Here is a 22,955-nt window from a genome sequence, read left to right as displayed (position 1 = left end):
AAGCAGAAGAGGCTGAGGAGGGACGGGGGAAGATGTCAGAAGGAACTGGAGAGAGAGCCATACTTGGTGGGACTCACCTAGCATCTTAAGGAGTTGTTAGTTTATGCTTAGGCAGTGCGAAGTCATGAGATGTACCCAAGCAAGTCTTTTTTATCTGTAAGATGGAGATAATGAAGTCTGCATTACTGAGATCTTATGAGTAATAGTATAGCAAATTGTCATGCCTTAATAAACATTTGATCCTTCATTTTTTTCCATCAGATAAATTACTGAAATATGTTATTCACAGGGATAACTGAAATATGTTATTCAATATCTTATAAAAACCTACAATGGAAAAGATTCTGAAAAAGAATATAGATATATAGATATAGATATGTATGTATGTGTGTATACCACTGCTGTACACCTGAAACTAACACAACATTGTAAATCAGCTATACTTCAATAAAAAAAGAGAAATAGTGCTTTTAAAAAATAATATAAATCTTTTAGAATTAGAAAGCATATTAGGATATGATCATAATTTTTTAAAACTATATTGTATAAATATTCAGGCAGTTCTATTCATTATAGGGGTTGTATCAATTCTCTGCACTTTCCTAGGCCTTGGTTTTCCACATGTAAAATTTCTTTTCCAGACTGATAAATTAAATTTAGTAATCCGTAGATCAAAATGCTACAGCCCATAAAGAGGCTTTAGAGATGGAAGAAACAAAATTAGATTTAATAAAGACACTTTATTTCTAACAGACTCCAAAGATAGAGTAATAGTGAGTCTCCAGTGAGCTATCAAATTAGCTCCCAGAGGGTATGGGATAATTGTGTAGAGAACAATTAAAGGAAAGAATTGTATTAATATAATTTCTTTTAGAATTACCCAACAGTAGGATTATGAGCACGGTTCTCTGGCTGAAACCTCAAGCTCATTCACTGTGGTAGGAATAAGACTCAGACCACCCCCAGGAAGTACAAGGGAATGGCCTTAAGGGTGCATGTCTATTCCTTTTGCAGAAAGAAATGTTGGGATTATGCCTGGTTCTTTCTTTCACCTTTCATCTTTTCCTGGCTCCCTCCTTCCTTCATACATTAATTGTCTGCAGTGTGTATAGCATCATGCCTCTCAGTATTATACTGATGAGCTTCACCGTGACCTGGGCTGATTCATTTTTGGAAAAATAGTGCTAGCTCAACCTGCCAGGTACCAGAGAGGAAAGTAGTTCTTTTCTCTTTGAACAAACAGAATCATTGAGGGATTCTGTGTTTTTCTAGCTAGATTCGTCACTTTTGCATACCTGGTTTTAGTTATTCCTATCAAGGATGTATTGAGGTAGGTTTTAGGATCCCCATTTTAAAGATGAGGAAACTAAGGTTTAGGTAAGTTAAGTGATTACAGGAACTAGATGATAATAATAATAGTAATGTCAATCCAAAGACTGTAACTCCCAGCCCACCCTCTTTCCACACCTGCTTCTCAATTACGCCACCCTGGTTTGAGGTTTTGAGCACTTGGGATGCAGCAATAAAAATGCCCGTGGGGCTTTCCGAGGAGGTTACAGTGTGAAATGAGATTGCCTCCCCTTTTCTCCCTATCTGCTGCAGGTCTTGCCCATATCATTCTTGGGCCCCTCCCTCTATCCTTTCCTCTTTCAATCATTTTGCCTGCCTCCTAATCATTACCTTGCCCTCTGGAGTGGGAGAGTTGGGGTGTGGGGAGGATCACTTCTGCATTTAAGGGCTATTGTTTCTGCTTCCTTTTGGATGATGTAGTAGTTTCTGTTATTCATTTTATGTTTACTTACTGTCTGAATCCATGTCAATTTATGTGCCCTTGGCTCTGAACCACCGTTTATATTTTTTTGTGTTGTTAATATTTTTAATTGGTGTTTTTAAAGTTTATGTACTCTGCACGTTTGGCTGACCAACCAAGTGGAATGTAAAAGGAGTCGAGTTTTTGAAGTAACCATATAAGGTGAAAAGTCCCTTCTTGTGTGGGTGCATTTGTGCGTGCGTGCAGACTGCAGGTTTTATCAGGCACAATATTCGTTAATGTCTATTGTAACAGTTTACAGTTTAGCCCGTTGAGTCCCTCTGGATTATGCACAGCCCAAATGATGTAACCTTGGAAAATGCAATAAATCTAAAGTTGAAACCACTTCTAATGGGAAGTTTCTTGAAAGTTGTAAAGTTAAGTTGCCTCCTCCAGGATGACGGAGGTAGTGTGGAGAATGCCCTAGGGGACCTGGCTTTGCCCCTTGCCAGTCTTGTCCCCTGTGCTGGAATGCTGGGTTTGGGTTGGATTACTTTGTTTTATTTAAACTTCTCTGACTATTCCTTTGCCCAGTACTCTATGGTGTGGCAGGCTTAATGGTGACATTAATATATAATCTTTGATCTTCTCTTACATGTATTCAGGATGACTCTTATCCTACACATGCATGCCCAGGTGCCCAAAGTAGAATTTTATGAGTCACATTCTCAACTTTGCAAGACTAGGCATCACCCAGTTCATTTTGCCAGCTCCTGTATAATTCTGTCCAGCTATATGCAACTGAATACTGACCAAAGTATCTCATGCTCTACATTTTAGAAAGTTCTTTGTTGTATTGATTGGAAATGTGGCTCCCCAGAGCCTACACTGTTGGTCTGGATGTCACGTTCTTCTTTTTTTTTTTTTTTGCGGTACGCAGGGCTCTCACTTCTGTGGCCTCTCCCGTTGCGGAGCACAGGCTCCGCATGCGCAGGCTCAGCGGCCATGGCTCACGGGCCTAGCCGCTCCGCGGCATGTGGGATCTTCCCGGACCGGGGCACGAACCCATGTCCCCTGCATCGGCAGGTGGACTCTCAACCACTGCGCCACCAGGGAAGCCCTTCTTCTTTTTTTTTTTTTTTTAAAAAATGTATTTATTTATTTATATTATTTTTGGCTGTGTCGGGTCTTAGCTGCGACGCGTGGGCTCTTCGTTGCAGTGCGCGGGCTTCTCTCTAGTTGTGACACACAGGCTCCAGAGCACGCAGGCTCAGTAGCTGTGGCGCGCAGGCTTAGTTGCCTCATGGCATGTGGGGTCTTAGTTTCCCGACCAGGAATCAAACCCGAGTCCCCTGCATTGGAAGGCAGATTTTTAACCACTGGATCACGAAGGAAGTCCCTGGATATCTGTTTCTGAAGCTACATAAAAGAAACGTTCTTCTCCTTTCATGATATTTGTAAATGTTTGAAGACAATGACAGTGATCTTGCCCTAGCGCCTTTGTAGTCATCCCTAGGTCTGTGAAACTATTACGTTATAGTTCATTTGTCCATTTGTAGAGTACAAACTATGTATATGTTAGACACGGTTAGAAACTAGGGAAGCAATGAGGAAAATGTAGGTTGTGATCCCTGCCCTTAGGGAACTTCTGATCTAATTTATAATAAAGTGATAGGGCTATAGGAGGGACACCAAATCCAGCCTTGGTGATTGGATATTGAGGTTGTCAAGGAAAGTTTTCTGGAGAAGCACCATGTAATTAAAGTCCAGAAGAGTACTATGAGTTACTCAAGGGAGCAGAATGAATGCTGTGAAGAGGGTGTTCCAGGTAGAAGGACCAGCTTGTTGGAATGGCTGAAGGTGAGAGAGTGCATGGGGAGTTCAGGGCAGTGAGGGTGGTTCCATCCAGGTAAGGCATTAAATGGGGAGGTGGTGAGTAGGGATAAAGATGCAGAAGTGCTGGAGCAGAAAGCAGGGCTGACCGCTGGTAGGGTGGAGGGATGGGTCAGACAGTATAGGAGAGAAGGGAATGATGGATAGTCCTGATTAGGAAGAATATTTATTGTTCTCTTGGTTACACAATAACTATGGGAAACATAACAGGTTCTGTATGAGGTCATACGGGTTTGGAAATATTTCGTATGTTATGTTTTGTTGTTAGAGAAAGAATGTAGTCAGTCATTAGGATTAGATATGGCTCTTTCAGTAGCAAGACCATTTCTCTATCCACAGTATATTTGGAGAAAAAGAAGAAGAAAGAGATAATACAGTTTTGTGGTTTTTTTTTTTTTTTGGCTGCGTTGGGTCTTCTTTGCTGTGTGGGCTTTCTCTAGTTGCGGCGAGCGGGGGCTACTCTTCGTTGTGGTGCGTGGGCTTCTCATTGCCGTGTCGTCTCTGTTGCGGAACACAGGCTCTAGGCACGTGGGCTTCAGTAGTTGCAGCACGCGGGCTCAGTAGTTGTGGCATGCAGGCCCTAGAGCACGCAGGCTTCAGTAGTAGTGGCATGCGGGCTCAGTAGTTGTGGCTCACAGGCTCTAGAGCTCAGGCTCAGTAGTTGTGGTGCACGGGCTTAGTTGCTCCACAGCATGTGGAATCTTCCCAGACCAGGGATCGAACCCATGTCCGCTGCATTGGCAGGCAGATTCTTAACCACTGTGCCACCACAGAAGTCTGATAATACAGTTTTAACATTCTTATGACTGTGAGAAAATTTGAGTGACTTTTATACATAGGACAACAACAATAGCAAACACTTCTATAGCACTATGGGCTTGGCCTTGTTAATACTAACAAAGTTAATGCCCACATTAACTCTATGAGGTAGGTATTATCCCTAGATACAGAGTTTAAGTAACTTAACTAGAGGTTAGAAAGCTAAGTGGCAGAGCTCGGATTTGATCCCAGGCCCTAAGAACATCTGGGGAAAGATTTAAGTTCTAGATAAAGGAAGTGCACTGAGCCTGCAAAATTAGAAACATCTTTAGAAATGGCTCCTGCCCGCTGTTGATGGTCACAGCCACACACTCACTGGTGAGATCATGACCAGAATAAATAAAGCAAGTATTCATAACTCCACATTTCATACCTTACCCACAGGCATTATTATATGGAGGAGACCACTTTCCTGATGGCTTTCAGGGGTTGGCCTGCGTTTTACTAGCAGTTACGGCTGCCTGCAACCTCAATTGATCTTCCTGCCTCCTGCCACTTTCAAAGAGGGTTTAGCCTGCCTAGGGAGGGTAGGATAATTAGGGTAATAGTAAACCAGAGAAGGTTTGAAACACCCTTACTTCGAAGGAAACAGAACTGCCAGACCAGGCAGCGCTGGTAACCATAAATGTACAGTTGCCCCAGTTTTCAAATGTGTGATTTTTTTGTTAAATTGATTGATCTAGTGTTGACTATGTGCAGACAAGTGCTTCCTGGGGACAGGGGGGATGAAGATAAGTAAGAGAGAGGTGGAAGTGATGATCCACTGAACCTATGTTGGATAGGAAAAGAAGTGAAAGTAGAAGTGGGCTGATGCATAAGGATCTAGTGGAGGAGTAAAGGGATTAGGGTCTCTGTGGGTCCAAAAGAAGTGAGGCGGGAGCGACTGCATTAAAGGACTGGAAAAAGAGTAAAGAATGATAAATGAGCAGGATGTTTAAATTTTGTTTCAGAAGAGGACTGTTAGCACTCATCCTTGCCTTGGTCAATTTTATCTGAACATATATCAGTTTGTTAATAACTTAAAATGTGTCATAATGAGTGTTAAATACGCCAGGCCAGAGCTCCTAGGTACAGCCAAGGTGAAGCTGAACTTTTAAGCTCACATGACTTTATAATCTTGGAGCACATGTTTGAATATTTGAACATGACTGTTGCATGACTAAATAAAATCAGAGGTCATAGACTAGTCTGTGATGCAAATTTACTCTATAGATTTATATGCCCAGTAGGAAGTGCCATTGAGGTATTATACGCAGTGATAATTCTTAGGCCTCCAAACTCATTACAATTCAGTTAGATTTTGTATTTACTCATTACTCTTTTTCTTTATTAGTGATCTTATCTCTAGCTGGATTACAGTTTCCTTGAGATTAGGGCCAGTGTACAGCACCTATACCAGTATGAGGCTTATGGTGCTCAGACAGGGATCTAGGCCAAGCAGCTTATGTTACAGCTGAAGCAGTCAAGGTCCTGACAGGTAAAGTGATCTGCTGAGGGTTCAGGGCTAGGTAGTGAGGAAGCCTGAACCACAACCCAAGTTTTATTCCCACCTCTGCTGTTTGCACCCTATCAGGCTGATGCAGCTCAATGAGTCAAGTTCTTGCAGTGACCTTTGTTTGTGTCAGGTACCCATAGGAAGTTGATGTTCCCTAAGCTAGTGCTTCCCAGCCTGTATTTCCCAATATGGCTCACAGAGAAAATGGTGATGTTTATTTAAGACATTAGGGTAAACAACGGAGGCTTTTGGAGGGCAACTGAAGCGAGGAGTCCCTGAGGAGTCTCCCTTGGCCCCCGCACTGCCAGGCTGCCCAGGGGATCATACATTTCTCATCCACTGAGTTTCTAGCAACAGTTGGAAACCACTTCCCTAAGTTAACATTAGATCACTTGGGCCCAGTTTTTCTGGTAAATACCTCAGAAGGTTACATTGGCCCCAGAGAATATGTTTTCTGAAGAAATTTAAATCCTACTAGCCAAATACATTGCTTAGTCCCCACCGTGAGATACAGGATATAAGCTTAAATTGTGAAACAACAAATGCATTAGTCAGTTATTTTTCTTTCGAGGCTAAGTAGTTCATGACCTTCTTTCTTGTGTTCTTCAAATATGAGGGCACTTTATAATTTTTTTTATCAAGGTTGGAATACGTTTTTATCAGTGCAGGCTGTTGCATTTATCTGTATTACTCAGGCAGGTGCGTGGCACATGTTCCTTCCAGCATCGTGTGTGTTCTGTGGATGTAACACCATGTTCTTTGAAGGTCATGACTGATTTTCCAGACCTTTAGAATTGAGATAAGTAATAAATTTGTAGCTCTGAGTTTCTCTCAGGTATTTTCTGGATACCTTTATATTTTAACAGAGAAATGGGCTATTTATAGAGTTAACCTCATCACAATATCTCTTAAAACAGCTGAATAAAATTTTCACAATTTATAGGTAAATATGTCCTTAGAGAAATTATTGCTTAGCTCAGAAGTAGACTGAGAGGGCACGTAAGCAGGCTGCAGAGGCTGGGCTTAGGAGCTTGAAAGGGACTGGGAGTTGAAGTGGTCAACTCTGGGCAGATCTCTTGGAGTGAAGTAGGCTCCCCCACCAGTGGCCCTTCCTTTCTGCACGTCCCATCCCACCTTGACTGAAAATCTGCTGATACTAAGAATACTTTTAAGCTTGAAAATGCCACTTAAATATGGTAGCATCTTGAATTAAACTGTAAATATAGAGGGAAAGGCATTGAATAGCAGTAATAATAACAGCCCCGTTTGCCGAATGTTTATAAAGTTAATAGAGATCAGCAAACCCAGTCTGTTAGACTTCAGCACTGGGATGCAAGGTCTGTCCTCCTGGTGGAGAGTGGTGTAAATTATTGAAGGTCATTGGAGGCAGAGAAGAGGGCAAAGAGAAGGGCACAGTGAACCTGGAATAGTGGTTTCTTAACTTCGTCTGGGGTAGGACAGGGAGAGGACAGTAGGGAATGAAACGAGGCACAGCTTTTTAATAAACATGGATCTGGATCATTACCCGTGCCCCCTGCCATACCAAGGGTGTGAGTCCAGTGATATGTTGCAGCTGGTCCTTACTGGCTCATGACTATTAACTTTTTAAGAACTATGTGAGCTGTTTGTTAAATGTGGTCATTATTAAAAATTATTTTAATTGCAAGTAAATAGACAAGTTCTTGAAAAGAGGGATAACAAGGCTCAAAACTCATCATTTCCTAATAATTTTACTACATTGGGCTTTCGAGGTTATTTATGCCTGTTTTCTTCCCAGCTCCGTATTCAGTAATATCATGTTGGCAGCTTGAAATCAGTCATCATGGGAATATTTGCACTATGGAAATCAACAAATGCAACAGATCAGGACTTTTCTCCCCAGAGAGCCAGTTGTTAACCATTTACCAGCACATCAGTGGATGTTATGATTATGTGCCAACCAGTGGGAAGGAGGGATGTGGTTGGTATTTATCCAAGTGAAATCAAGTCTGTCATCTCTAGGTTACGTATCTTCATCTTAGACTGTGCTGCCTACCTGGACTGAGGTTAAAAAAAACAAAACGAAGGCATAATGACATTTCAAGTTCCTTCCTCTCAGTTTCCGATGCGTACACATGTGCCTGATGGCAATTAAAGCTATTATCTCAGTGAATTGTGATAGTTTACCTTTCTATTTATCTGTGTATCCCCAGTGCATAGTATACAATCAGTCCTTAATAATTTATAAATAAATGATGTATATGCCCTTCTTCCAGAATCTAAACATATCATTGATCAGCTATAGCACTTTAACAAATTTCTGCCCCTCTCCTTAAATATTGGAAACAAGTTATCAGTTTTTGTTGTTTTTGTTGCTGTTTATTACGGAGAAAAGTCTTGTTCCCCTCATCTTCTTTATTTTTTTCACTTATTCTTTCTCCTTCTCAACCTAAGGCCTGCATCCTTCCAGATAACAGTGACTTTTTTGACTATGTAAAGTTTTAGAGCGTGGAACTAGATATAATTCAGTCTAGCAGACTTCTACTTCTCCATAAATGATTGCTATTTTGCAGGGCCCATCAAAATAGTTTGGAGACTTAGTCAGAATTGTCATAATAAATGTAGTGTGTCAGATTCGAAAAACTATTTGGAGAGTGAGATCTCTATTAAGTTATACAGGCCACCTGTATGAGAGGTAACTGAAGAATGAATTCAGTGGAGCATGCCATACTTGGACAACAAAACGACTTACTAGAACTGAACTAACTGATGCTGGCAGAGCTCTGAGAGCTGCCTTGACTGGGAGCCCTGGATAAGAAGTTAAATGGAGTATGCCTGACAGACCCTCTGTACTATACCAAATACTGCACAGGTGGGGGATTGGATGGCTGCTAGGTGACCATTGCATTCTCTTTTGGTTCCCTTCTGAGAAGGAAAAATTGATAAGACAGAAAGAGGGATGGGGCAAAAACAGTCCAAAAAAGAAAGGATAAAGTTCTTAGACTGTCTTCACACCATAAGAAACACTTACTGAAAAGCTTGGATTAGGTCTGGCAATGAAAATAAGCACAGGACTCTTGGAGTATGTTCTTGGCTGTTACCACTACCTTTGACTCTGAGCAAGTCAGCTGACTTATCCACCTGTAAAATAATATTCCCTCAGACATTAATACTTACCTCATGAGGTTATCTAAAGGAGAATGTTAGTAATAATATCTTATGTTTACATCATTCCTTTCACAGAGAGCTCAAATCATTTTTTATATATTGAGAATGAAGCTTCTTGTGAGAAATAAATGTAAGCATTCATTTTTTAGAAATGAACTTAAGTCATAAGAGTCTGAATTAAATGCATTGCAGGATGACGTACGGTACATAGTGATCCAGTACTCAAATGAATTTCTATTCCACTAAAAGTTCCATCTTTCCTCCTTCTTTTGTGAATTGAGAAAATATGGTGAGTCCATTTACATGCATGGGAGATTCCTTATATGCAATCAGAGTGGTCTCTTGGGACTTATCCAGAGCTTGAAGATCAGTCAAAACATGTTTGATAACACTCTTGGACCTTGGTTGTGGCAGAAAGACACCTGGGAAATCTTAGCCCTGGACTACACAATGCCACTAACGGGTTCCAGAGATAGAAGATGATAATATGGGAGTATTTTCTCTGTTCATTTCAGCTCAATTCAACCATTGTTTCTTGAGTGCCCATTTCATGATTTTGAGAAGTGTAGAGAATGAAAGAGGAACAGCATGCTCGAGAAAGTTAAACGGGCATTAACAAGGAGAGGGGAATGAGATTTACAAGTGGATATATGCAGCCATACTGGGGAGAGTTAGAAAAGTATCACAGTATTTCAGGTGTTTGAAGAGGGGAAAGATTACATTTAGCTGAGTAATCCCAAACATTTATCACCTATGTGCCAGTCATGTTCATTGGAGAGACATAACTCCTGCCCTGGAGATCCAGTGGGGAAGACATGTGCAAATACATAGTTTTAGCACATTGTAGCCAATGCAGTGATCAAATGCACTTAACCCAGTTTGGGAATTTAAAGAAGGCTCCTTGGAGGGCAAGACTTCTCTTAAAGTCTTAAAATTGAAAAGAACATGGAAAGGGAATTCTAGGGTGGAAGATTGGCATGTCCAAAGGTCCCCAGTGTTTAGTCTTCTTTCAGTAGACAATGGCAGACTACTGCCAGAAAATTTGGTATTATTATGGTCTAAAGGTTAATTGGAGGTGGTAATGAGATACAAGGCTAAAGATAAAGGGCCTACCTTGCTGTCTTATTTACTACTGAATACTAGTTGAAGTGTGAGTCATCAATAAATATTTTTTTAAAAACTGAATGAATGATACGTTAGGTTTAAGTCCCTGTGTGGGCTATCCAAGTAAATAAATGTGGCAGGCATTGGAAGAGAATCTGGACTAGAAATACAGATTTGAAGTCACCCCTTATCAATGGTATTTAAAATCAAGAGCTAGTGAAATTGTACAAGTAGAGTACGTAGAATGAACAGAGTACCACTGGAGAAGCCTTGAGGAATACAGGCATTCAAGGGCAAACAAAAGAAGAGGAACCAATGAGGGAGACTGGAAAGAAAAAGCAGAGAAAACAGAGATTTGATCCTTGTCCATAGGGATGGCATTATGGACTTCGTTGGTGGGCTCATGAAAGAAGTTTTCAGTGCAATGGCCAGGGCAGAAGTCAGATTGTGGTTTGCTGTAAGGTAAATGGGAAGGGTCAGAAAGTTGAGATACTGAGCACAGACCTCTCTTTCAAATCCCTTGGATTAGAAGAGAAGGAAGGGGACAGTTCCTAGAGGACAACCCAGGTTCAAGAAGAGGAAAATATTAACGTATTAAGCCCAAAGTTAAGTTGGCTTCTGGGCTTAGGGGAAAAAGCAAATAGGCAGTGAGAGGTTGAATATTTAGGGAAAAGGGGGGATAATTGATAGAACAAGATCCTCAGAGAGATGAAAGAAGATTGGGGCCATATGTGGAGAGCAGAGCCTTGAACCAGAGTAGGGATGCATCATCTTCTGAACAGGAAGAAAGAGTGTAAGAATTTGTCCAAAGATAGCTAGGAAGGGGAGGATGCTGAGATAATGTATGTGTAATTGTCTCATTGAAGTAGAAGATGAGGTCATCTGCTGAGAGAGAGGTGGCTTTGGTTGGAGTCTTGAGCATAATGACAGTTTTGAAATGTTGCTTAGTAAAATAAAGGCAAGCTAAGCAAGGATGAGTGAGAGATTGCGCACAGATTGAGGGCTGCAGATTTATAGTGGCATCAGTCTGAAAGCTGATTTTCTCCAACTGTGTTTTAAACAGCTGGGTCATGAAATATAGAAAGTATATTTTTGAATTGATCCTGTATTGAGATTTTGTTAAACAAGTGAAGCAAAAGGACAGAGGTCCAATGTAGTTGAAGCTATTGGTGAGAGAGTGTTAGGGTGATATGAACCATGGTATACCAGCTGGGTAAAGCAGTGAGGCCAGGAGAGGGGTCAAGGGTTCTCCTGGGACTAAAGAAGAGAGACAGTTAAAGCACAGGCAGGAGAGGACTGGAAATATCGGAGATTGTCATCATCTTTGGATATGGGATGGGAAGCAGCACCACTTGATGATTTATTCCAGGGTATGACCTTGATGTGGGTGACCCTGGAGGTGAAGAAGGTGAAGAATTGGATAGGTTAACAAGATGGATACTGAAGTCATCCAGGATGGTGATAGGACAAGGGTTGTGTTAAAAATTGTATCCAAGTGGCCTAGTCTTGTTTTAAAGGAACCTGGAGATAGTAAGAGGACATCAATGAGAAAAGACCATTGGGTGATATAAACCTCAACGAATGGTTTAGAAGCATCTATGAGAAGAAACAATAACACCTTTTGGGTATGTACTATTCATTAGGCATTGTTTTAAATGTTTGGTTGAACCATATGCACTTGCTGATATTTGAGCATTTTGACCTATAAAAATGGTAATTTCATACTGTTCAACCTCATACTGTATATGTATTCATTCATTCTCACAGCCACCTTCTGAAGTAGATTACCATTTAGCAGCTAAACACATTTAGCAGAACCACAGGAATAATAAGTGACTTGCCCAAGGTCATCAAATAAGTAGTAGAGTCCAGTTTTGGACCTTGGCAGTCTAGCCCCAGAGCTTGCAGTCTATCTCTGAGTAGGGAATGCCCACTGTTCCCCCACTGCCCTTTAAGCCTTAACAGTGTGTGAGATGTATGAGACTGAAGTCCTCTCAGGTGTATAATAAACTGAGATAAATGCCATAAAGGAAACAAACATGGTTTTCTGGTCGTTCACAAAGTCTCATACCAGCATGCTCTGTGCTTCCCCACCCTTTATATTGTGTTCTCCTTCACTCTCAGGCTTCTTAATGGCAGAATACTTTCTCTATCTCCTTGCCTAACTGAAACCTAATGTGTCCCTGGTTTCTTTGCAGGAGTTTATTAGTAGACAAGCGAGGAAGGGAATTCTAGACATTTTATGTATAGGGTCACTAGAGTTTGAGAAAGAGCAATGAACACAGTTCATTCAGGAAATGACAAGACATTCTGTATATGAGACATCAGTCAGGATAGTGGGAGAGGTAGAGTTTGTAAGAGAGAGTGATAGAGGTTAAGCCAGAAGCTGGGGTGGGTCTTGAAGGACTTTTTACCATTTTGAAGAACTTAAACATTATCCTCCATGTTGTAGCCAACCACTGGAAAGATTTTAAGCAGCAAAATGCCATGAACAAATTATACAGGTGACCCTTGAACAACACGGTTTGAACTGCACCAGTCCACTTATCCATGGATTTTTTTTTTCCAGTAGTAAATGCTACAGTACTACATGATCTGCAGTTGGTTGAATCCACAGTCATAGAAATGTGGACATGGAGGAAATGCAAATATGAAGGGCCGACTATCAGTTAAATGCAAATTTTCGACTATGGGGAGGGTCAGTTCCCCTAACCCCCATGTTGTTCAAGGGTCAACTGTAGATAAATGTAAGGATGCAATTAAGGGGGGAAAGACTAGAGGCAGGAAGATGAGTTAGGAAGCTGCTATAATTATCCATGTGAAGGAATAGGGCTTGGCAATGGTCCTAGCTATGTGACTGAAGAGGAAGGGTGTATTCACAAGATATTTAATGGCAAGAATTGGCAGATTTTGGTGTCTAAGAGAGTATGGGTTGCTGAAATCAGCAACTAAGATCACCATGCAAGAAAAGAAGTTGCTTTGTAAGGAATCCTCTTTTTCTGTATGTTGAGTACGAGATGTCTCTAGAATCCAGGTAGAAATACAGGTCTGGGAGTCAGGAACCAGGTCTCACAGAAGATGCAGATGAAAATATGTTACATCCCCTGATCTCTCTGAGACTCACTTCCAAAATTGCCACTTCCCCCATCAGTGTCTATCCTGTGGCCACTCCTTGAATTAAGTTAGTACCAGCGTGTGGGGACAGGAACCTGAGTAGGCTGTAGCTTTGGGCTAGGTGCCTTCACCAGGGCCTTACCTGTGGAATCATTGAAAGGTCTGGGGTAGGGTCTAGGACACCCAGTAACTCTCCAACTGCTGAGAGCAGCCCTCTCCCTGCAGCATCATTCCCGTGGGAGAGGGTAGAGTAGCTTCCTAGTGTCCACTGAAAGAAAAACACAACATGAAAGTTATGAGTTTAAGTTTTATTCAGGTTTTTCCTGAGGACTGTAGCCTGAGAAACAGCCTCTCAGATAGCTCTAAGGAACTCCTCCCAAAACGTAGGGGAGGAGACAGTTTACTGCTAATCACAAAGAACAGATATCTGAAGTTAATGATTTTAGTACTTTTCTGTGTACTTTTCTATGGGAAAATGCAAGAATCTTGGGTCATTGAAATTCCCCCTGAGATATGCATCTTAACTATTTAAGGGCCTTTTACCATAGCACAGAATGCCTCAATCTGTTTTTTTCCAACTTGAATTTCCCTCAGGGCGCAGTGGGTTGAGATTCAACCCTTCATAAATCTGGATGATGAGCAACACTGTTTCCTTTTTTACACTAGCATGAATGAATGAATGATTGGGGTCACTGAATTTTGGTCATCCTAAAAAGCCACCTGTATACTCTTTTGGTAGGTCTTGTACAAGTTTAATTATGTAGACCTAGTTCCTGGCCTAGGTGTATGTAGACTAGATGGAAACTGTGAATTAGGCATATAACTAGCACACCAACAAGGAATATAGTGGACAAATGGGTAAAATGGTAAAATATAGATAATACAGTCCAGCTAAGCAGTAAGTGAATCAGTGCAAATGTTATTAATGAGAAGGGACCTGGTTCTGACAGGAACAGAATAATATTGCAGAGACATGATAAGCATCAATGAATATGCAAAGCATGGAAAAAGATGTCATTCAGACAAGTCTTTTAATTAGCTTAAAAAATGTGGTAAGGAATAGAAAGACAACCAGTCTTAGCTTTCCCTGAGGTTGAAATAAACTTGACCCAATGGAGTTCCCTAGTCCTGTTCATTTGCTGAGTTGACTTATATTCCAGGGATTTGCATGTGGAAAACTAATGCCAAGGCAGGATTACCAGACTGTAAATTCATCAAGAAGCCTGATGATATCATAAACTGTGAGAAGCCAATGTCCTGCAGCAGCATCAGAAACCTCCCAGTTTGATTTAGCACTGGTAATCCATTTTATTCCTCTCCATTAGTTATGACAGTAATAACAGATTGGAGACACAACCCCATTTTCTGCCTCTAGTGCTGTCTGCTGCTGGGCACAGCGGCTCCCAGTCATTCTTTCCAGTGTAAATAATGGTTCATGTTTCCAGGGCAGTCGTGAGTCGTTTCTGTGCTAGTGAAATGAGCCCATGTCACCACCCTGTTGGTGAAGATTGAAGGTATGGGTGAAGCCAAGGAAATCCATAAGAAAGCCAGAGCTGCACCCCCTCCCTAAGAGGTATTTTTTGCTCTGGAGGACATTTAGATGTTAATGTTAATTATGTGAATTTTCTTGAGTGTGGGGCAAGAAAATTCTATCACTTGCATCTGTCTGATGCAGGCCTTTTACTTTGGAACTTACTATTTCATGTTAGATGTAAATAAAGAACTCCTTTGTTGTGAGAGGGTATGTTACAAGGCAGTAAACACTTCAGCAAAGAGCATCTTTTGATCTTCATGCCTTTGGCAATAAAAGCTGAGAGCCAGAAACAGGCCAAAGAATTTGGGGCAGAGACCACTAAACGCTTCCCTTTTATCTATTCACAAAATTAGGTGCAGAACTATAGGAGTAGTGGATGGAATGACAATTATTAAGAAAGTTGAAGGGCAAAACGAGGCCACCCGAAAGATAAAGCTGAAGTTTGGATTTTGAGATCTGTGTTAGGACTCAATGAATTTCATGAGAATTTAGGAGCATTATGTAGACACAGCATAAAGGAGAGAAATAAAAATGTTCTATCTCTCTCTCTCTTCCTGTGGTCTCTATAGGAATTAGTGGGTGTGTTAATAAATTTTAAATACTCGTTTGAGAATTCCTTTTTAATAAGAGGTCAGTGGGTAGACACTCATTTTTATGTGTGTGCAAAGTTATACATTTCAAAAACTAGTCTGCTTTAATGCCTTAATTCTGCAAATCCCATTTCAATATGCTTACTAATTCAGTCTCCTTCTAAATATTAAACCATAATATATTCATAAAAACAAATCTAAAATATATAAGTACAAATACATATGTAATTTCTTCTTTTTTGTCTTGCTCATTTTGACATTTTAAATTGTATTGCCAGGTCTTGGTAGACATCTAATATCTGCTTTATTATATGGGACTTATCAGAATCTCCTCTCAGGCCTTATAGAATTCATACTCACATCCTGTAGGTAACTAATAGACTGAAAAGCAAAACCCCACCATGGTAAGGGAGATAATGAACACACTACACACTTGATGAGAGATGAATGGACTTATACTTAAACCTCTTTTTAAATACACATCTTTCCCAGTTTTGGTAGCAGTGAGGGAGACAGAGATTTGGGATGCAGGTATCCTGTCCGATGTTCAATACCTCTTTTCTTAGGCCTGGTTTTGTGGTCTGGGGTGGAGGTAGGGAGCAGATTAGCTCAAAGTTTAGCTCTCCTTGACTGATGATGTATAATTGTTAAATAACTTTTAAGAGATCCTGCATAGTTAGTTTCGCATTTTATTTTATCCCACAGTTTCTTGTAGTCTACCTACAGTTCCGATAGCTGGCTGAATTGCTCTGTGACAAAAGGAATCTGAAAACGTACTATATTCCTCCCAAGCTTTAAGACCAAGAAGGTTCTGTGAATATTTTTCAGAGACAGATTGGGGGACTGTGCTCCATCTTAATGGCCTTTTAATTTGAAAGTTAAACTCAGTCCTTCTAATTGCTTGTAGGTATTGGACAATATGAATATTTCCATTGGATAATATGGAGAGGACAATTTATCACTGAAGGACTTGTCGTTTTTATCTTAGCTGAATCAGGTGCCAGTATATACAGTTTGCACTTTCAAGCACAGGTTGATTTATTATGGTGTGGACCTGCAGTTTTTAGAGGGCTTTATTAAACTGAATATTTTTGGTAACTTTAGTAAAGTCCATTTTTTTACCTTGTTGACTTTAAAGTTATCAATGTCAGGTCAAACAAGTTAGAAACAAGAATAAAACCCCAAATTTGGAGGAAAAAGCCTATTATTTTATGACATATAATAAAAATTCATTCAATTTTATTCAACAAAAGATCACAGTTTAGCCCCTCAGGAAGCAAGACAAAGTAATGAGCGCATGAAGTGAGCTTCAAGGAAATGGACAATGAACATTTCAGTGTTGTCTTTCCCACCTCTGGGTATGGGCTCTGGTGCCTGCCACACCTGGGTGGATTTAGCACTGCCACTTCCTAACTCTGTAACATGGGCGTGTTGTTGGACTTTTTTGAATTTGCAAAACCAGAAAATGGTAGCATACTCACAGCTTTGTTAAGATGAGTTCATGAGATAAGAACAGCAATCAGTAACTACAATTAATATTATTGAGTGTCTGCTAATACTCCCAAGGACTGTGCTGGACATCTAAGATGAAGCCAGTGAAGCCCCTTTCACATAGCAGGGATTCAACTTCTACCTACTTCTGCTCTTCCCCACCCCAAGTTTACCAGATTCCTTAGGCAAAAGGGATTTTGCTTATTTGTTCATGTATTCTCCCTTCATTTGCGCATCTATTCAACAAATACATAATGAATTCCATCTAGTTCCAGGAACTATTCTAAGTGCTGGAGATACAGCAATGAGTGACCAAGAGAAACAAAGTCCCTACTGTTGTACATTCTAGCACAGGAGACTGACAATCAACAGGCAAATATATTTAAAATGTTATATGTCATGTAGTAATAAGCGCTATGAAAAAAAATAGAGTAAGCAGATAGAAAGTGATTGCAATACCAGGAGGCATGGAGGAGGAAGAAAGTTCTATTTTGAATAATATAATCTAGGGAAAGAGACATTTCAGCAATCTTGAGTATCAGAGTCATTCCAAAAGTAACATTCTTGCTCAGATGTGGAAGTCAAATTTGCAGTGAGTTGTAGAAAGAAAGGTTAGAAAAATCAACAGCATACATTAGTGCATATTTTCTTTGGGCTAGTATGCAAAAAGTAATACAGTGTGTCTTTTAATAAGTATAAAGCACTTAGAAAGTAGAACATAGTGAGGCTATATAAGTTTGTGCTGTTGTTAGTCTGTTTGAGGAGAGTAAAAAGATACTGTGACCTACTCATTTCTGCTTATAACTAAACAACAATCATACAGAAATCATATATATAGAATAGAAATAGATGGTATTGTGGTGTTGTCTGTTTATTGGATGTTTTAGGTAAATTATTAAGCCATGTCCAAGACAAATATATAGACACCATGAACTTGGGAAAAGTAACTCCTCAAGGGAACTGCAGCCAGATTACTAGTAGGACCCTTGCTGGACCTAAGCTTGCCTCCGAGAACAGTCTTAGCCCAGTGATTTTCTTTCAGCACTTTAAAGACGTCACTTGATTGTCTTCTGGCTTGCATAGTTTGTGACACGAAGCTTGGTGCAATCCTTATGTTTGTTCCTCTCCATATATAGTCTTTTCTTTTTCTGGCTGCCTTCAAGATCTCTTCTTTATTTTTAATTTTCAGTAGTTTGAATATATGATTTTGTAATTGTTGTTGTTTATCCTACTCAGGGTTCTCTGGCTTTCTTGGACCTGTTGTTTTATGTCTTTAATTATTTGGAGGAAAAATCTGACCATTTTCTTCTGTCTTCTCTCCTGTTCAGAAATTTTCTCTGGTTTCCCACCCTTCCCCCATCTTTCTCATGAGCACCTGGTGGAGAGTGGGTTTGAACGCCCTTGTGATTGCAGCTCCCAAGAGTCCTGTACTCTCACTCTAGCCTATACTTGTCCTTTAGCAATTTCTTAAATATTTAGCTGACTTCTTAACTGCTTATAGTGCCTGGTGGGTGTCTCTTGCTCTGTGTTCTGCCACAAGTGAGCCAGTCTACAGGTTGCAAATTGCCTAGGAAGAACCTGTCCCTTCTTGGATTTCAGGCTGGCTGTTTACCCTGTTACCTGAGCTCTCTGGACTCAAGTAAAGTTATGTTTTTATGTTTTATTCTACTTTTTCTTCTTTTTAGGGTGAGTGTGACGTTTTTCAGCTGTCTGTATGCTAGGTGGAATTAGAATCCTAGTCCAGTGGTTTTTAAATTATTCTACAGATATGCTTCCGGAGTTCCACAAACATGTGATTGAAATTTTATTTTATAAATATTTTAACTGTCTAAAAATTGTAATAAAATAAATTACACTAAAATGTCTTGTATACCAAAGTCACATTGGAGAACTATCAACTTAAATAACTATGTTGCTCTGTTAACTTTTTTTTTTTTCAGACCTCATGAAATCTTCTGCCACCACTTCACACTATCTTTGAACGTCTGGTACCCATGGCATTGATTAGGGAGGGTGTGGCTTTGCATATCCAAATTCAGCCCTGTTCCTGTCTACACGTGTAAAATTGCAAAGGCAGGGTTAACTATTGCAGGCACATATACACAGTAGTCAGTTAAATGCCAGGCAGTGTCAATGACACCTGTGTTCACTGTACACCAGTTAGTTATGCAGGAACAAGTGAATGGCTAGCATGATGCGTCATGACTTTATGTTATTAGCCCATATTGTTCTTTTCTTGATTTATTATAAGGAGTGTAAGCAGTTTAAATATTTCTAATAATTCTACTTGGAAAAAAATTCTTGTTATTCCTGTTTCAAGCCCTTGGATCAATTTCATTGAAGGATTAAAAAAAAAAACTTTGAAACTACTTAAATCAAACTTTTCTTGACACTGTGCAACAAAAATGAAATACAGAAATAAGTAAGATGGAGGTTTAGGATAATTGAAGTATGTAACTATCATCTTACAAATTATAAATTTTTATACCAAAACAGCCTCATTGTGAACACAATTAACTTAAAACTACATCATACATTTAAATGTATGAGATAATTTTTAAGTCAGAACTGCTTTTGTCTGTTTATTTATTGGAGTTCTGCATAATATTTGGTTTTCAAGAAATAATTCCACTGCCAAAATATGCCTGCCCCAAAAAATAAATTTAATTTTCACTGATTTTAATGGAAAGAATAATAATATTTATTAGCAAACCCTTAAATAGACCTTACAATGAGTCACATACTTTTCTAAGCATTTTACATATATATTATTTAATTTAATCCTTATATTAATCCTATGAAGTAGGTACTGTTATCACCCCTATTAATCAGATGAGGGAAACAGACACATGGTATATGTGAGATAACACAGTTAATAAAAGCAAACCCAGGATTCAAACCTAGGCAGACTAGTTCCAGCGTTCCAGTGTGGGATTCAAACCTTGAACCATGAACTGTACTGGTAGTTAGAATGTTAGAGTGGAAGTCTGAAGTCATTGTGAAATTTTATTTCTTTTCCTATAAGATGTATGTCTCTGTGTGTGTGTTTCTCGATCGCTCTCTTTTTTTCTAGCTATACTTCCATTTTTCCACTTGTAGATTAAGTGATAATTGTGTTTATTACCCTTTAGGATGCAATGAGACTTAATACATTAAATATTTTTAAAAGTGCTTTAGGGGTTGGAAAGTAAAGGCCAAACGACTGTAACATAATTGTCGGGAGCAGGGTTGTTTTGGTCCGTTCCTTTTTTTTTTTTCTGAGTAAATTTAAGATATTTTATGTATCAACAGTCTGATTCATTTCACTACCTCCACTTGCTACTGTGGACATTTCCATTCATTCTTCATTGAACATATTCTCACTGAACACTCACTAGTTGCCAGAGGCACTGAGCAGCAAGGCCTGGAAAATTAAGTAGCTTAAGACATGTTCCCTTACTAGTAGGCATTCCCTGCCCAGGTCACAGGTCTTGGTGCTCACGGTTGAGGCATTGGGTGTGCTTATTAAGTGATAGTCAAAATCTTTGCTGTAGAAGAAAAGTCCCTAAGGAATAGTATTTAATTTGAAGGGTTATAGTTTTGGGGTTGGGCTTTTTAAAATGGAAAAATAATATTTCCAGGATGAAGAAATTAAGGAAAGTGCTTTTTTTTTTAAGTAAATTAGCATTTCAGTAAAGCCAAGTCATTGAGAATCATATTAAATGAAACTGTGGATGACTGGGACTTGAAAGGACTTTAAAATTATTTGCTTTTGAAATATGCCTATCAGTTTTATTTTTGCTAAACATGGTAGAATGGAAAGGAGAGGAAGCCACATTGCATCTCATGATGTCAGGTATTCCTTTGTAGCTCTAGACATCTTCATTCTGAACGTCAACTGGTGGTTTATCCTTGATATAAAACATCACAAAGTAGTCAAAATGAACACTTTCATAGGAAGCTATATTTTGCATAAAGCACATTTGAAATCTTCCCATTTTAGGAGACTGGACTTGTAAGCTTAAAGTTCATAAGGTTTAGATGGTAATAATAAAAATAAATATATACTTAGAAAAATCATTTCTTTCAAAAGATTGGCCCTTATTATTTGGTATATACAGCATAAATTAAAGACACTCTGCACATTTTTGAGGAACTTCATTCATAATTTGACAATTTTTTTCTGCTGTAAAACATGCCTCTTTGTTGGCTAACATTTTCCATAGGAAAATTTTGCTGAAATTTTTTCCCAAATAATGATAAAGAAGCCTAGCTACATTGTGAAACCTTGTTAAATGAATGAAAAAATTGAGTATTTTTATGATAGTGTGATTTGTTACTGTAGAGCAGTTCAGAATTACTTATGCTAAATACTAAAACCTCAGTTAGTTTTAGATAAGAGCAGTGTATATAGCATCTGTTACTTCTAGTGGGCTTCTCCTGAAAGTCATTTCTAATTAAATGTCTGGCTTATGAGCACTAATGAAAGTTATCTTGATGAGGTTTCATATGAGGTAGGGACCAACAGAAGTTGCCACGATGATGACGACCTGAATCCAGGGAAGCCAGAGATTGCACCTCTTGAGTTGAGATGAAATGTTTACCAGAAGCTCCACACCAACCAACCCCAGTCAACAAATGTCAAGAGAGCTAGTTAAATGTTGAGATTTGCTGCTGTTTCTTGTTTTCTGGATAGAGAGAACAGCATGGGCACTGGCATGGAGGGATGAAGCAACCTGGCATGAACTGTACACGGTTTCATAATAAGGAGCATAGGGCTAGAGGAGCAGTAGGCAGCATAGCATGGAAAGAAGGTATGTCACACAATGCAGCTGACCATCCCAGAGACAATGGGAAGCCAGGGAAGAGATTTAAACCAGAAAATAACATTAATGGCTTCACATTTTAGAAAAGTCATTCTAGCATCTAAGTGGAGGACAACTTAGAGGGTAGAGAGATCCAAGGCAGGGGAAGCAAATTAAAGGTATATTCCAGTGGCTCAGCATGATATGATGAGAGCCTATAGGCAGTAGAAGTGGAGTCAGAGAAGACATAGAAGGATCAAATATGAGAGATGCTAAGTAAGATAGTAAATATACCTAAATAATTTGTTTTCATGGGATTTTGCCTTTAAAAGGAATAAAATTCATTTTTGGTGTTTCCATGAAATACATTTCAACAACAAAAAAAAATAGTTGATTTTAGCATAGAGGCCCTAAAATGTATGTCACAAACGGTATAGTTTAACTAATCTCATTTAACTTCCAAATTTTATCAGAAAAATAATAGAATGAAATCTTTTGAATGGAGCATGAGACTGCTGAGATCAGAACTGTTGGGTGGGTTTCTTTATGGAACAGTTAACTTACTTTGTTTGATGGCCTAATCCTAGCCAGTCGTTTAGAAATGTGGATGGAATAAGAGGAATCCATTACCATTGCTAGAAAGCCAGTTCAGAGCACATAATATGCTTATATACATTATTAACCTAAAAGGAAAAACTGCAAGAAAAATGGAAATAGGCCAAATTTTCCACATGCAAATTACGTCAGCTGGTCCTCTTTAAAATATTCCATTTTGAAGCCACTCATAATTCCACCTGCAGCCATCCTTTACATAAAATAAGAAATAGACATTTCAAAAGAAAACACATTTTTAGGCCATACCTCTGGAAAATATTAGAAATAAATTCTTAATAGTAAAGCATTTAAAATTTGCATACTCAGAATAAAGTCTAAATTTGAAATTCTCTCTTCAGTAATTCCCTCTATCAACCAAATTCATCAGAATGGAAAGATGCTAAAGATGTTATATCATGTTCACTTTTCTAATAGGATAATTTCTTTGTGGGAACTAAAGTTCAAGGTGATGAGCCAGCATTAGAGTCTAGATGTTCATAAGTAGAAATGGTTTATTTTTCTCTCCCTGTTTTTTGTTTTGTTTTGTTTGTTAGTTCAATCTCATGAGAAACAAGAGGAAATTCTTCAGGAAATTCCACTTGAAGATGGTAATGTTTTAAAAAGGGAAAGATTAAGTCTG

General features: G+C 39.2%; 2 protein-coding genes across 11 annotated transcripts in view; one reads left to right on the top strand and one right to left on the bottom strand.

Moving 5' to 3' along the window:
- Positions 1-22,955, top strand: part of CMSS1 (cms1 ribosomal small subunit homolog) — a 382,900-nt gene that overhangs the window by 160,383 nt on the left and 199,562 nt on the right. The window lies entirely within an intron of this gene.
- The window catches only part of FILIP1L (filamin A interacting protein 1 like), a 287,005-nt gene that overhangs the window by 134,860 nt on the left and 129,190 nt on the right, over positions 1-22,955 (bottom strand). For 6 of the 7 annotated variants that reach the window (XM_060150678.1, XM_060150679.1, XM_060150683.1 and 3 more), the window contains one exon: positions 13,465-13,590. The exons of the other annotated variant lie outside the window; for it this stretch is intronic. The gene's annotated coding sequence lies outside the window, so the exon portion shown is untranslated. The remainder of the gene's footprint in view (positions 1-13,464; positions 13,591-22,955) is intronic. 7 annotated transcript variants of the gene reach the window in all.

The sequence above is a fragment of the Lagenorhynchus albirostris genome, chromosome 5 (assembly GCF_949774975.1).
Source record: "Lagenorhynchus albirostris chromosome 5, mLagAlb1.1, whole genome shotgun sequence".
Classification (NCBI taxonomy): domain Eukaryota; kingdom Metazoa; phylum Chordata; class Mammalia; order Artiodactyla; family Delphinidae; genus Lagenorhynchus; species Lagenorhynchus albirostris.
The sequence above is the reverse complement of the archived record's forward strand: the minus strand, read 5'-3'. Positions and strand labels throughout refer to the sequence as shown.